This window comes from Acomys russatus, chromosome 20 (assembly GCF_903995435.1).
Source record: "Acomys russatus chromosome 20, mAcoRus1.1, whole genome shotgun sequence".
In the NCBI taxonomy this organism is placed as follows: domain Eukaryota; kingdom Metazoa; phylum Chordata; class Mammalia; order Rodentia; family Muridae; genus Acomys; species Acomys russatus.
Genome location: NC_067156.1, coordinates 2,762,421 through 2,775,262, shown reverse-complemented (window position 1 = coordinate 2,775,262; position 12,842 = coordinate 2,762,421). Strand labels below are relative to the sequence as shown.

At 40.6% G+C, this 12,842-nt stretch overlaps 1 protein-coding gene and 1 long non-coding RNA gene across 2 annotated transcripts in view; one reads left to right on the top strand and one right to left on the bottom strand.

Moving 5' to 3' along the window:
- The window catches only part of LOC127204734 (zinc finger protein 844-like), a 141,799-nt gene that overhangs the window by 15,698 nt on the left and 113,259 nt on the right, over nucleotides 1-12,842 (top strand). The gene's annotated exons all lie outside the window — the stretch shown is intronic.
- Nucleotides 6,549-8,164, bottom strand: LOC127204601 (uncharacterized). Its single transcript, XR_007832486.1, has 3 exons — nucleotides 8,041-8,164; nucleotides 7,820-7,880; nucleotides 6,549-6,719 (listed from the first exon to the last, which is right to left on the bottom strand). It is a non-coding gene; the product is annotated as an uncharacterized LOC127204601 (long non-coding RNA).

Sequence of the window (12,842 nt, the reverse complement as noted above, 5' to 3'; positions counted from 1 at the left end):
ACTTTCTCACCTTAAGGGAGGTGCTCCTGTCACTCAAGACTCCCTAACCAACTAGGGCCTCCAGTGGAACAGCCATTCAGAAGAGGAGGAGGCGTGTCTTTCTGGTGCCTGACTGCAGGTTCCTCTTTGTTGCTGAGCAGGCCTGAATGGTCTGGCTTAAAGTCCCTAAACATTGTTGCCATCTGCATTGGTCTCCTTTGAAGCAAGTGTTTTTCCCGTTGTGTAGGGTCTGAATTTCTGAATGAGATTCAATATTTATCCTATCTCAACTCTAATAGCTTAGCTTCTTTATCTTGATCTAAAGTGATCTTGTCCCCTAACCAACTGAGTTTGGTTGTCTTCAGTGCCCCTCAGAGACTTGAGAAGGAATAAAACTTAAATCACTGAGTGAACCAGCAGTGTGAGTTAGAAGCTTCCAAAATGTATAAATTGACTTAAGACAGTTTACTGCCTGACCAGTCACCCAAAACACTTGATAGTGTTGGAGCCTCATCTTCAGTTTTCTGGCCCAGTATTTCTGCCAGACTTGTTCGCAGGGCAGGAACTATTGAGGACTTGCTTACCCTGACTTGGCAGAGTGCAGCCACCAACTCTGCCTGTAGCTAAGTTGCCTGTATTTAGGCAGATTCTGTTTGTGGCAGGAATGAGGACATTTTGCCACCTTAGAAGCCATCTCCGTAAGGAAGTTCTTTGATGCTCAACATCTTCTTTGAGGTTGGCTGGGTGTTGTCAGGAGTTAACTTGTCTTGTTGTCAAAGAAATTTAGGATTGTAAGAACAGCTTTCAGTGCCATATTCTGTGTGTCTCTGAGGCTTCTGAAGACCTTATTCAACTATTTCACCTCATGTGTTGATTGAGTCATATCTGTTAGACTTAGGTTATATATTCTTGTGTAAAAGTCGGCCAAGTATTTGACATGCCCATGATTTGTATCAATATACTAAATTCTATAGCCATGACTTAGACATAACCTTCATTATAAGTAACAATTAAAGCCTTGAGTTAAGGAGTAGGTTCAGTCATCTACCTTTTGTTCTGTCCTCCCTCTATGTTCCTAAATCTCTCTTTCAGAAAGAAATTCTTAATGACTGGAAAATATTGGAGAATAAAAGCAAGTAAGAGATAGAGCATTGGTGCATTTAAAGAAATTCAAATTTAAAAACTGAAATCAATAACTGATTTTTAAAAATACAAAGAGAATTGGAAAAAAAAACATAGCTATGTTGACTTTGAAAATGAGCAGGCCATTCCCTGATAGAGGTAATGGCATTAAAACAATAGCGTTTGACCTTGCCCTTTGTGCAATGTGCACTGCTGAGGTGTGTAACTTGACACACAGCCTCAGCCAATGGCCTCTGGCTCAACCTTCTAAGCTGACTTAACTGTGCAACTTGATTAGACATATCAGCAAAGGACAGCCCCCTAGTTGGAAATTCAATATTCACTGGGACAAGCTAACCTCCCCAATTCTACACCCACCAATCTGGTCAGTATTCATTCACGAGACATGAATAATTAAATGCTGCTAGGAAATTACAAAATCACCAACCCTGCCATAGTCAGGTCCCTTTTCATAATGGTGACTCCAGCCGCTGTTTGCCTACCCTGTAATGCATGCAATGAGTTGGTCCCCTTATTCTGGCCAAAGGGCAGGAGCCTTGCTCCACATGCAAATCCTTTTCCTGTTACTACAACCAACAGCTGGATATAAGACACAAATGGGTAATTTTAAAGCTGAGCGGCAATACAGCTGTTTAAAATTTAGGTAGTTTAATTAAGAGCACATCAAGATCTCAGCTCTGTTGAGCAAAACATTGGGATCAAGGCCACCTGAGTCAGAACAGGAGCCCTTGACTAGAAACATTTTTCCAAAAGTCCATGCTTGGTGCATGATGAACAAGTCAATGGATTTGTGTCCCTCTGTGAATGGACTCTCCAAATTCCTTCTTATTTTCATTGTTAACACAGTTCTCCTAGTGAGTAAAGATAACAAAACATTTTGTTGAACACAGTTGGAGTACAGTCAGATTGTCCTTGGATAATCTCCATAATGTGATATATACATTTCACTTCTGAAATACGTTTTAGACAACATACCTCTATATAGCCATGGCAGTCTAAGAACTGACTACATGAGCCAGGATGGCCTCAAACTCAGAGAGATTAGCCTTCCACTGTCTCCCAGATGCTGGGATTACACAGATGCACCACTAAGGCCAGATGAGATTTTTTAAAATGACCTATCCTTGTGTCAGGGAACGGAAGAATAAAATAAGATTGAAAAAGGAACCATCATTGTTTTGATGTACAGTAATATTATTAAAAATTCTACAATACTTGAAACTGACAAAACTTTTTCTATGTTATCAATAATTGGACCATTTTCTTTGGTCTGTTACTTCATGCATTTGCCCCTGTGCCGCGGCACCCATGTACCAGGGAGAGGACACCAGAGTGATGTCTATTATCTACTTACCCTCTGTGAGTTCTAGACACCAAACCCAGGTTAGTCGTTTGGTTCAAGTGACGTCACTGGCCATTATTTGTGTTTAAAACTTTTTTATGTATGTGCTGGCAGGTGGGTGTGCGCATGACACAACCCAAGTGTAGAAATAAGAAAAAAAAGTAGGAGTATTAGGGGTCTCCCAGGGATTGAACTCAGGTCATCACGATTACAGCCAACCACCTTTACCCACTAAGACAATTCTCTGGCATTCATTTGTGGTTCTCAGAAAGTGTTGTGAACAAGAGTTTACTGCTGAGAATAAACTAATACGTTACAAAAAATGTAGCAGTATATTTAATATTTTCCTTCGTCAATATGATTATTCAAATATTCCTATTTTCCTCCACCCTTAGATGTTTACAACCTAAAAAGAAGACAATGTTTTATTGATTTAATGTTTCAAATAATTTTCTTTGAGAATCAATAAGACAGCTCTGTGAGAAATTCTGTGGTGTGCAAAGTTGGCAACCTGACATTAGTCAACAGATAACAGTGATCAACGTAGACCCCACAAAGTTGCCTTCCACTCTCCACATACACATCATGGCCTCATTCCACACACGAAACACAGAGATGTTTTCTTTTTAATAAATGTCATTGAGTTACAATATCCAGCATCTCTAGATACTTCCATTAGAAGGCAAACACGAAAGCGAAGTGCCAAATGGGAACTAATGGGGACATGAAAAAGCATGGAACATCAAATAATATATACAGATCTATACCAATTAAGCTATGTTATAAGATATGCAGTTGACTGTTGATTGTCCCACTACACTACATCTCGAACAGATAAATGAAAATGGTGCTTTGGATAAACATATGACGTTTTAATGTTTCTTATATTCTCTTCTATTAAGCATTTTAATATTAACATTGTTATAATGCGTTGACAAAACAGGCACATCTATGCTTGAACTTGTACTCAGGAGGCTGGCACATGAAACTCAAGACTTAAAATGTAGCCCTGACCAAAGAGTGACATCCAAGCCAACATGTGAAGGTCATTTATTGAAAATATGAAAAACAAAACAAGCAACAACAAAACACTACCCTTTCACATGCACACTTACTGGAAAAGTGTGACCACACACTGCCTGATATTTAAATACACAAGGAACCACTTAGATGATGAGCATCCATTCTACATAGCGCAGCAGAAGAACACCTATCATCAAGTGAAAACACAACAGATGAAAAGAAGCCACAGAGGGGATGCAGGAATGACATCATCAACTTCCGTAATTGGACTTACCACACATAGAGCAAACGTCAATACCTACGCCTATTATTTCTAAATAGAAAGCACAACCACAGTTGCTGAGCTCCATTATACTTGAGTGAATATGGTAAATAATTTACCTCCTTCAAGGGGATGGTAAAAAAAAAAATAGAAGATGAAAGAATATTTTTTCTTGAAACCTAAAACAATGATTTTAAAGTCTTTCTCAATTTACATGAATAGGGTTCTCCAGTTGTTTTCTTTTATGATTCATAGATAGCTGTGTTGTTAAAAGGCTTTATCTCATTGATTACATTTGTAGTGTTTCTCTCTAATGTGTTCTTTTATGTATTGAAAAATGACTATGATGTGCAAATGTTGGGAACAAACCAAAGACACTTGTTCTAAGCATTCCCTTCTTGTTGTCGCTCTCGATTTAATACAGGGTGAACCGAACACCAAGTTCCAAGGCCCTAGGTAAGATGGGGAGTTCCCAACAGCTGAACATCTTCAGCTATTTATCTTTTTTCCCCATCACCTAATGACTGTTCTTAGTCATACCTTTTGTTATTCATCTTTTGTTCCTCAAATATATGCCTGTAAAATAAATAATTATATATATGTGTGTGTGTATACACACCCACACACACATACACATACATGCTTGATGCTAACCTCCAAAGAATAAAGATGATTGGTTCAATTATAAAACCTACATTGTGTATCAGTTGACATAGAAAACTACACAAGGAAAGCCCCTATCTGTTATTCCTTGATTGGTAGAAAAATGTAGCTGTAACTTGGCACAGATGATTCTGGTTTACAAGCTTGATATTCTGTCTCAGGTGGGTGGTGGGATGAGGAGTGGGGAGTGCAGAGTCCAGCTTCTGAGTTTGCTCTATGTCCCTGATCAATCAGTAGTGGACTGATGGTAATAAATTCTTGTCATTTGCACTGACATGAGTTTGTGTTGGATCTCAGTGGGCTCCATAACAAAAAAGGCTTCACCACATTGCTTACATTCAGAGAGTTTCTCTCCAGTATAAATTCTTTCTTGATGATAAAGACTATAGAAATTAATTTAAATTAATTAATTATAATTAATTCATTAATATATCAAATAGACTCAGGGTTTGTGTCCAGTATGCCTCTGAAGATGCGAGTGACATGTAAAAGCTTTACCATATTGACTATGGTCAAAGGGTTTCATTCCATTACTTGTTCTTCTAAGGATTCAAAGACAAAAAATATATGCAAAAGCTTTGCCACATTGATTCTACTCATAGGATCTCTCTGCGAATGTGTTCATTTATCCTACTGAACATTACATTGACGTACAAAGGCAAAGACATTGATTAAATTCATGGTTTCTCTTCAGTATGACTTCTTCCATGACTACTGAGAGAAGTGTGTTGTGCAAAGGCTTTACCACACTGATTACATTCATAAGGTTTCTCTCCTCTATGAATTCTTTCATGCGTTTGAAGATGACTATGACGTGCAAAGGCTTTACCACATTGATTACATTCATAAGGTTTCTCTCCTGTATGAATTCTTCCATGATTTTTAAGAGAAGTGTAATCTGCAAAGGCTTTACCACACTGATTACATTCATAAGGTTTCTCTCCTGTATGAATTCTTTCATGCCTTTGAAGATGATAGTGACGTGCAAAGGCTTTACCACATTGATTACATTCATAAGGTTTCTCTCCTGTATGAATTCTTTCATGACTTTGAAGATGACTGTGACGTGCAAAGGCTTTACCACATTGATTACATTCATGAGGTTTCTCTCCTTTATGAATTCTTTCATGCCTTTGAAGTTGACTGTGACGTGCAAAGGCTTTACCACATTGATTACATTCATAAGGTTTCTCTCCTGTATGAATTCTTTCATGACTTTGAAGATGACTGTGTTGTGTAAAGGCTTTACCACATTGATTACATTCATAAGGTTTCTCTCCTGTATGAATTCTTTCATGATTTTTAAGAGAAGTGTAATCTGCAAAGGCTTTACCACACTGATTACATTCATAAGGTTTCTCTCCTCTATGTATTCTTTCATGCCTTTGAAGTTGACTGTGACGTGCAAAGGCTTTACCACACTGACTACATTCATAAGGTTTCTCTCCTGTATGAATTCTTTCATGACTTTTAAGAGAAGTGTAATGTGCAAAGGCTTTACCGCACTGATTACATTCATAAGGTTTCTCTCCTGTATGAATTCTTTCATGCGATTGAAGAGTAGAACGTTGTGCAAAGGCTTTACCACACTGATTACATTCATAAGGCTTCCCTCTTGTATGAATTCTCTCATGCCTTTGAAGATGACTGTGAAATGCAAAGGCTTTACCACATTGATTACATTCATAAGGTTTCTCTCCTGTATGAAGTCTTTCATGACTTTGAAGATGACTGTGAAATGCAAAGGCTTTACCACATTGATTACATTCATAAGGTTTCTCTCCTGTATGGATTCTTTCATGCCTTTGAAGATGACTGTGAATTGCAAAGGCTCTGCCACACTGATTACATTCATAAGGTTTCTCTCCTGTATGAATTCTTTCATGATATTTAAGAGTAGTGTAATATGCAAAGGCTTTACCACATTGATTACATTCATAAGGTTTCTCTCCTGTATGAATTCTTTCATGATATTTAAGAGCACTGTAATATGCAAAGGCTTTACCACATTGATTACATTCATAAGGTTTTTCTCCTGTATGAATTCTTTCATGCCTTTGAAGATAACAGTGAAATGCAAAGGCTTTACCACATTGATTACATTCACAAGGTTTCTTTCCTGTATGAATTCTTTCATGTCTTTGAAGATGACTGTGTTGTGCAAAGGCTTTACTACATTGATTATATTCATAACGTTTCTCTCCAGGATGAAGTCTTTCATGCCTTGGAGGAAGTCTGTGATATGCAAACTCTTTGTCAAATTGTGTAAAGCCAGAAGCCTTCTCTCCAGTATGGTCTTTTTCATGCCTGCAAAGATAATTGGCACATGTATAGATTTACCACACTCACTGCACTGATGAACATTTTCATCTCTATGAATGAATTTTACAATTTGGCTCAATTGTAAAGAGGACTTAGATCTTACAATATCATCCCTTTCTTTACATTCAAACCCCTTCGTTGAGGCGTGTTTTGCATATTTGATGATACCTTGATGCTAGAAGCATTTACTACATGAATCACATTGATAATATCCCTTTTCTATAACAGCTTCTTCACATATTTAAAAAAAATGGTAACTATTCAGATCGTTACCATGCTGTTTGCACTAATACATTTTCCTATATATTTGCAATGTGAATCAAGTGAAACAGAAGAATTTCCACATACTTGTTCTCATAAGGATTTTGTGAACTGTGAACTTTTGGATTCCTCCAATAGAGTTGGAAAACCCACAATCTGTAAACATCTCCTTCAGGAAGTCCACTCGGCGTGAGGCTGCTACCTATCTTCTAATTGTTCTGGGTTAGGGAGGGCTATGTTGCTTTTTCACCATGCCCATGTCACATGGCTCATATTCGTTGTAGAATATGACATGAACATGAAAAGAAGAATAACAAATGAATGGGTTCCCCACTGCATTCACACAGTTTGACATTTTTCCCTCATAAACATATAGTATAAGCACTATAGTTTCTTCACCAAAATCTTCTTGACTCTCACTAAACTTAGCACTGTTACTACAAGACTCTGAGTGACACCAGCGCTGCCATTTGCTTAGTAGCAGGTTTTGGGCATGCACGTATCACCTAGTCAATGTGTATACCTTCTGCAATATTGACGCGGGAAGGAACTAAACTGATTGGCGACTCCACAGCCTAGCTCTGATGGGGACATGATACAAATGGTGATGTCCCTTATAGCATTCTGCTCTTCCTTTCCAGGGAAATACCTTGCAAACACAGATCAGACACCTGATATTGAGGTGCATGTTTCTCTGAGAATTTAAGAAACATCAATCCATTGAAAGCAGTGCCTTATTTCACTGCTGCTTTTCTCTACAACTTGCCCGACACATTAACATTTCTTCAGAGGCATATTCGTATCAACTTGCACATAAAAATTACCTTCCATTTCTTCTGCAACTTTGAATGTGTTCTTCAACATTATGGTCTTCCCAATTGTAGCCTAAAATATAATAACAGAAAATGTATGATATATTGTTGGAAATTAGGCAAAATGTAAGTTACTATCTTCATTCTCAACTGAAATTACAAAAGCAAATAAAAGTAGCAGAGAAACAGTTGTCCTTCCATTTTAAACAGAGACAGAATATTCACTGTCTTACCTATAGCAATGAGGTTCATATAGGTCTCCAGCATCACGTCTTTATAGAGACTCTTCTGGGAAGGATCCAGCAAAGACCACTCTTCTTGAGTGAAGTTCACATGCACATCACCACAGGTCACTGCCCTCTAAAAGATCCAGTACATGTGGACAAAGAGAACATGACATTGCCAACACTGCATATGTATATACTTCATTGACAATATATCCAAAAAATTCTGCTACTTCCTCTGCTTACTTCCTGACCACAGCTTTAATGTAATAGCCAAGTCCTTTTGAAGGAAACTGAATAACGAGGGTCACTTATGTCATTTCTGCACCCCTTGAATAGGATAGAGCCTTGGAAGAGAAATGACAATCAACAGGCGTAAAGAGAGAGGGAGACAAGCAAACCGGTAACAGCCCTGAGCTCACAGCACAGAAACTATATGAACAATTACCAACTAGAACATGCTGGGCACCTTGTTGTTTTTTTCCACGCCTTTAAGCTCAGCACTCTGGAGGCAGAGGCAGGTCTACCTCACTGAGTTGTTGCCAGTCTGGTCTATGCGATTAGTTTCAGGACATGCAGAGGTCCATATTAAGACCCTGACTCCTTTGCAAAAATCAAATGAAAAAGATAGAAAGAACTCAGAGGTCCTTCTTGAACTTCCTACAAAATAACTGTACATTCACTCCAGCTCTGTATTCATCCTCCAAAAACAAAGTGCCGCAGGTAAAGTATCACTTTAATACGATCTCGTCAAAAAGGAACGCACACCTACAAATGTACAAATGGACAGATGAAAATATTACCAATGTAAACTTTGATAATAATAAAGCAGCACAGGGCAAGAGATCTGGAATATCAGAGCTACTGCTGGTCTTGCAAATAATTGGAGTCAATTGCGACTAATTTCATCGAGGTCACAACTATCTATTGTACCAAGTTCAGGAGCTCTGAGGCCTCTGACTATTGTGTGAAGCAGACACACATGATGTACACAATCCTGCAAGCAGACAAAATACCCATATTCATTCAAAAATATTTCAAAACAAACACAACAGGTGGGAAGAATGTCACACTCCTGTAATCTAGGATTCAGAAGGCGCAGGCAGTATAAATTTCATAAATATATGCCATCCTAAAAAATAGAATACACTCTGCAAATTACACTATTCAAGATGTGCATAGAGATCAACCCAATATTATATGCTCACAATCACAAGAGCATACATTTCAAGCTCATAAGCAAATAATATGAAAACAAAGCAAGTAAAACGTTTTAACCACATCTAATCCCAGTATTCTGGAGCCGGAGTCAGATGGATTGCTAAATTCAAGGATTGCAGATACCAACTTTGAGGACACACAAGGCAATACGGCAATACTTTTAATTCAAAAACAACAAAATCCAATCTACTAAGATGTGAGGCTACAAAAATATCTCAGTATTGAATAGTTCTATCTCTCCACCCTACAACGGCACAGAATACCCCTCCCCTCCACATTCCAATAGAGAGGAACGTGTGCTCAGTGATGGAGGAGTGGACCCAGGCAAGAACCCCAGCAAGGCAAACAGCAAAACCTGTAGGTCTCTATGAGACACACGAGCCTTCAGTTTCAAGGAGCTTCCATGGCCCTATCCCTAAACCTTCTTATGCATCTTTCACTTTTGTTACTTCAGCTCCCTACATGCATCTCTCCGTGGCACATTTCATCCTCACAGCTTCATGCAATAACTCTCACAGTATCCTCACTGGGGTTCTGACTCTGCCACACATACGTACCTGGAACAGAGCTGAAAGGACACAACAGAAAAATAGCTTCCCACTGCCAGGGCAGCAGAGTATCCAGTTTCCCAGAGAATCCACACTCTCAGAGGGTTAGAGGAAAAGGGCCTCTGCCCAGGTTACCACGTGGACCAAGAGAACCACAGTCTGACTACAGACCACCTCAGTCCCACAGATAAGACTCTGAGTCATCAGCAGGCCTGCTTTTCCTGGCCTGGGCACGGGAGCCTCAACACTCTCCATGACATGGCTTGTAGGCTTCCTCACAGTTCCCTACAGCTGCATCACAGGAGGATCCTGGAAAGAATCTGCAAGCTACATTCCAATGGTGCTCCCCATTGCTAAGGCTGCACAGAGCCCCTCATTAGCGTGGAAAACCCAGCTGGGCCTAGGACAGTAGCAGCTCCTCTACTGAAAGATCAGAGATCGAATCACTCAGACGTTCAACAGCATATGTTCACATTTCTGACATGACTTAACTGTTTCAATGGGGATTGAATATACTGTATCTACCTAAATCTGCCCATTCATTGGAAAGGAATTATTTACTAGACCAAGCTAATGTACCCAAATTTTACAGCTACCAATATGGTCTGTTTTATACACATGCATGAATTAATACGTTCAGGGAAGTTACAACATGCCTCACCATGCTTAAATCAGGTTCTTCTTCATAATGGTAACCCCTGCAGCCTACTGCCTTCAACTGTTGTCTGTGATCTAGCTACTGCCTACCAGGCATTGTACACAATAAACTGTTCACCCTGTTCTTCTATAAAGGCAGAATCCCTGAACAACATGCCAATCCTTTTCCTGTTACTGAAATGGATAGCTCATTATATAACTCACATGGGTGATTTTAAGATACAGTCTTTTAGCTAAAGAATTTAGGAATTTCCATCAAGAGGAAAGCAAGGTCACTAGGATCAAGGCAATCAGAAACATTTTTGTAAAAGCCTGAAGATGCAGCTATCCTAGAATTAATCTGCCTTTCCAGGGAGAAATCACTCCACACACAATTAAAGAGTAATAAGAAAAATCTCTTTAATGACAGCATGCATTCAGCTCTGGATAATGCTCAAAGAAGAACCATCCAAGAGCTGACTTCGCATTCTGCATGTGCTGTCACCATTAAGTCTGTTGGGTTCACGTCACCATTAAGTCTGTCCGAACACTGTAAATATGGTCTAGAGACTGCAAGTCTGGCCACTTAGATGAGAGATTTACACAGCAAAGGTATCCCAGATGTATTCAGTACACCGGTGCACTGAAAAAGGAGGTCACCAGTCAGTGACAGGGTTCTGGGTTGGAGGAGCCAGATGAATAGAAGACAGAAGAAGTAGAAGGTAGAAAAGCTAAGAGCTGGCTGGGGAGGTCTTGTACAAATATGTCTTATGCCAAGTCCACTTTGGAAGAAGAATAGCATCTTATGGACTCCTTAGAGGAGGGAACTGGAGGGAAGTCGGGGGCCTTCTATCAAGGCAGCAGGTTTTTATCATACAATGGGACAAGCTCAGTAGAAGAAGAAAACAATGCTGCACAGGAGGAACACAGGGGATCTTAAACACATGACTGAACAAGCCCACAGTGGCCTTGTGACTTACAAACACAGCTCTATGTGGTGGGATGAGTTTTGCTCTCAGGATCTGAAACAATTCCTCCCCAAAGGCCCTGGCCCCAGACCATTACTATCCCTTGCCTTTAGAGTAGGAGCTCTATTTCATTCTCAAACACATCAGGGCCTTAGGGAAAGCTCCTAACACGTACACCGCAGGTTGTTACTGGCTCTGCCAAGCATGTTCTAGGTTTGAGAAAGAGCTTAAACATGCTTGGCAGAGCCAGTAACAGCCTGGGGCCTAGGCCTATGGGGCTTTGGTTGTAAATGAAGGGTGTCTCCTTGGTCATGATTGGGAGACAAATGTCTGGACAATCCTGGTGAAGGGAATTGTGTAGCACAGCCACCTCATTTCTAGCAGGCCTGGGTAGCACACTACTAATCACTGGGATGTTTCAGAGGCAGTTCATCCTCAGCTAAGACCTACTTGATGCCTCTTACTATTTTGTAAGCACTGGACATCTTTTCAGTTGTCACTCTACTCTCTACATCGCAGCTTAAGTTTGAAGTGCCACCCAAGCTGTAACATGCCTTTTACAACCTCCACAAAATTAACTCCAAATGGTAGAACTGGTAGAAGATCCCGGAGACACTAAGCTTCTCTGAGGTTAGCATATTGACAAAGAGGTTTCTGCACACAAGCCCATGCACGCTCCAGCCTCCAAAGCTACCACTTCCAGCACAAAATCGCTTCCACGTGACCACCTCCAGCTTCTGTTTACCACTCAACCCCAGGGAGGACCCGGCCACACGGGCTCCGGCTGAAAAACAGCCTGTTCCTTTCCCTTTGGGGCAGTGACCTTGAGCTCACCATGTTGCGGCTTTGGAGCTTGGCTGACCCTCACAGCACCCAGCAACAACGTTGAACGCCCTTCAAGCCAGATCATTCAAGCCTGCTCAGCAGCAAAGAGGAAGCTGCAGTCAGGCACCGGAAAGACACGCCTCCTCCTCTTCTGAATGGCTGTTCCACCGGAGGCCCTAGTCTTGAGTGACAGGAGCACCTCCCTTTGGGTGAGAGTGTGCTGATGGACCCAAGCAGTTCCTGTCCCAGGCTGCAGTACTAGGCCAGACCTTTTCCGGGTCTGCAGAGATTTGCATTTCTCATTTGCATACCCGCCAGTTTTCCAGCCTAACCCTGGGGAAGAAACACTACTCCTGCTCCCACTGCTCAGCCCCTTGCTCCTCCCCTTTGTGGGCAGGGACCTTTGGTCACCTTCTTGGAACTGCACAGCTTGTCGGAGCTCCCCTCCCTCCTCCCCCTGCCTCCTCCTGGCATGGAAGAAGATTACTTGCAGAGCCCATTACTCAACTTTCAGTGGGGATATCAGTCTGTTCCACAGTGGAAGGTGCTCAGAGTTTCAGCAATGAAAGAGCGATTTCAAGAACACACGTTTTATTTTGTGGCTCCATGCTAG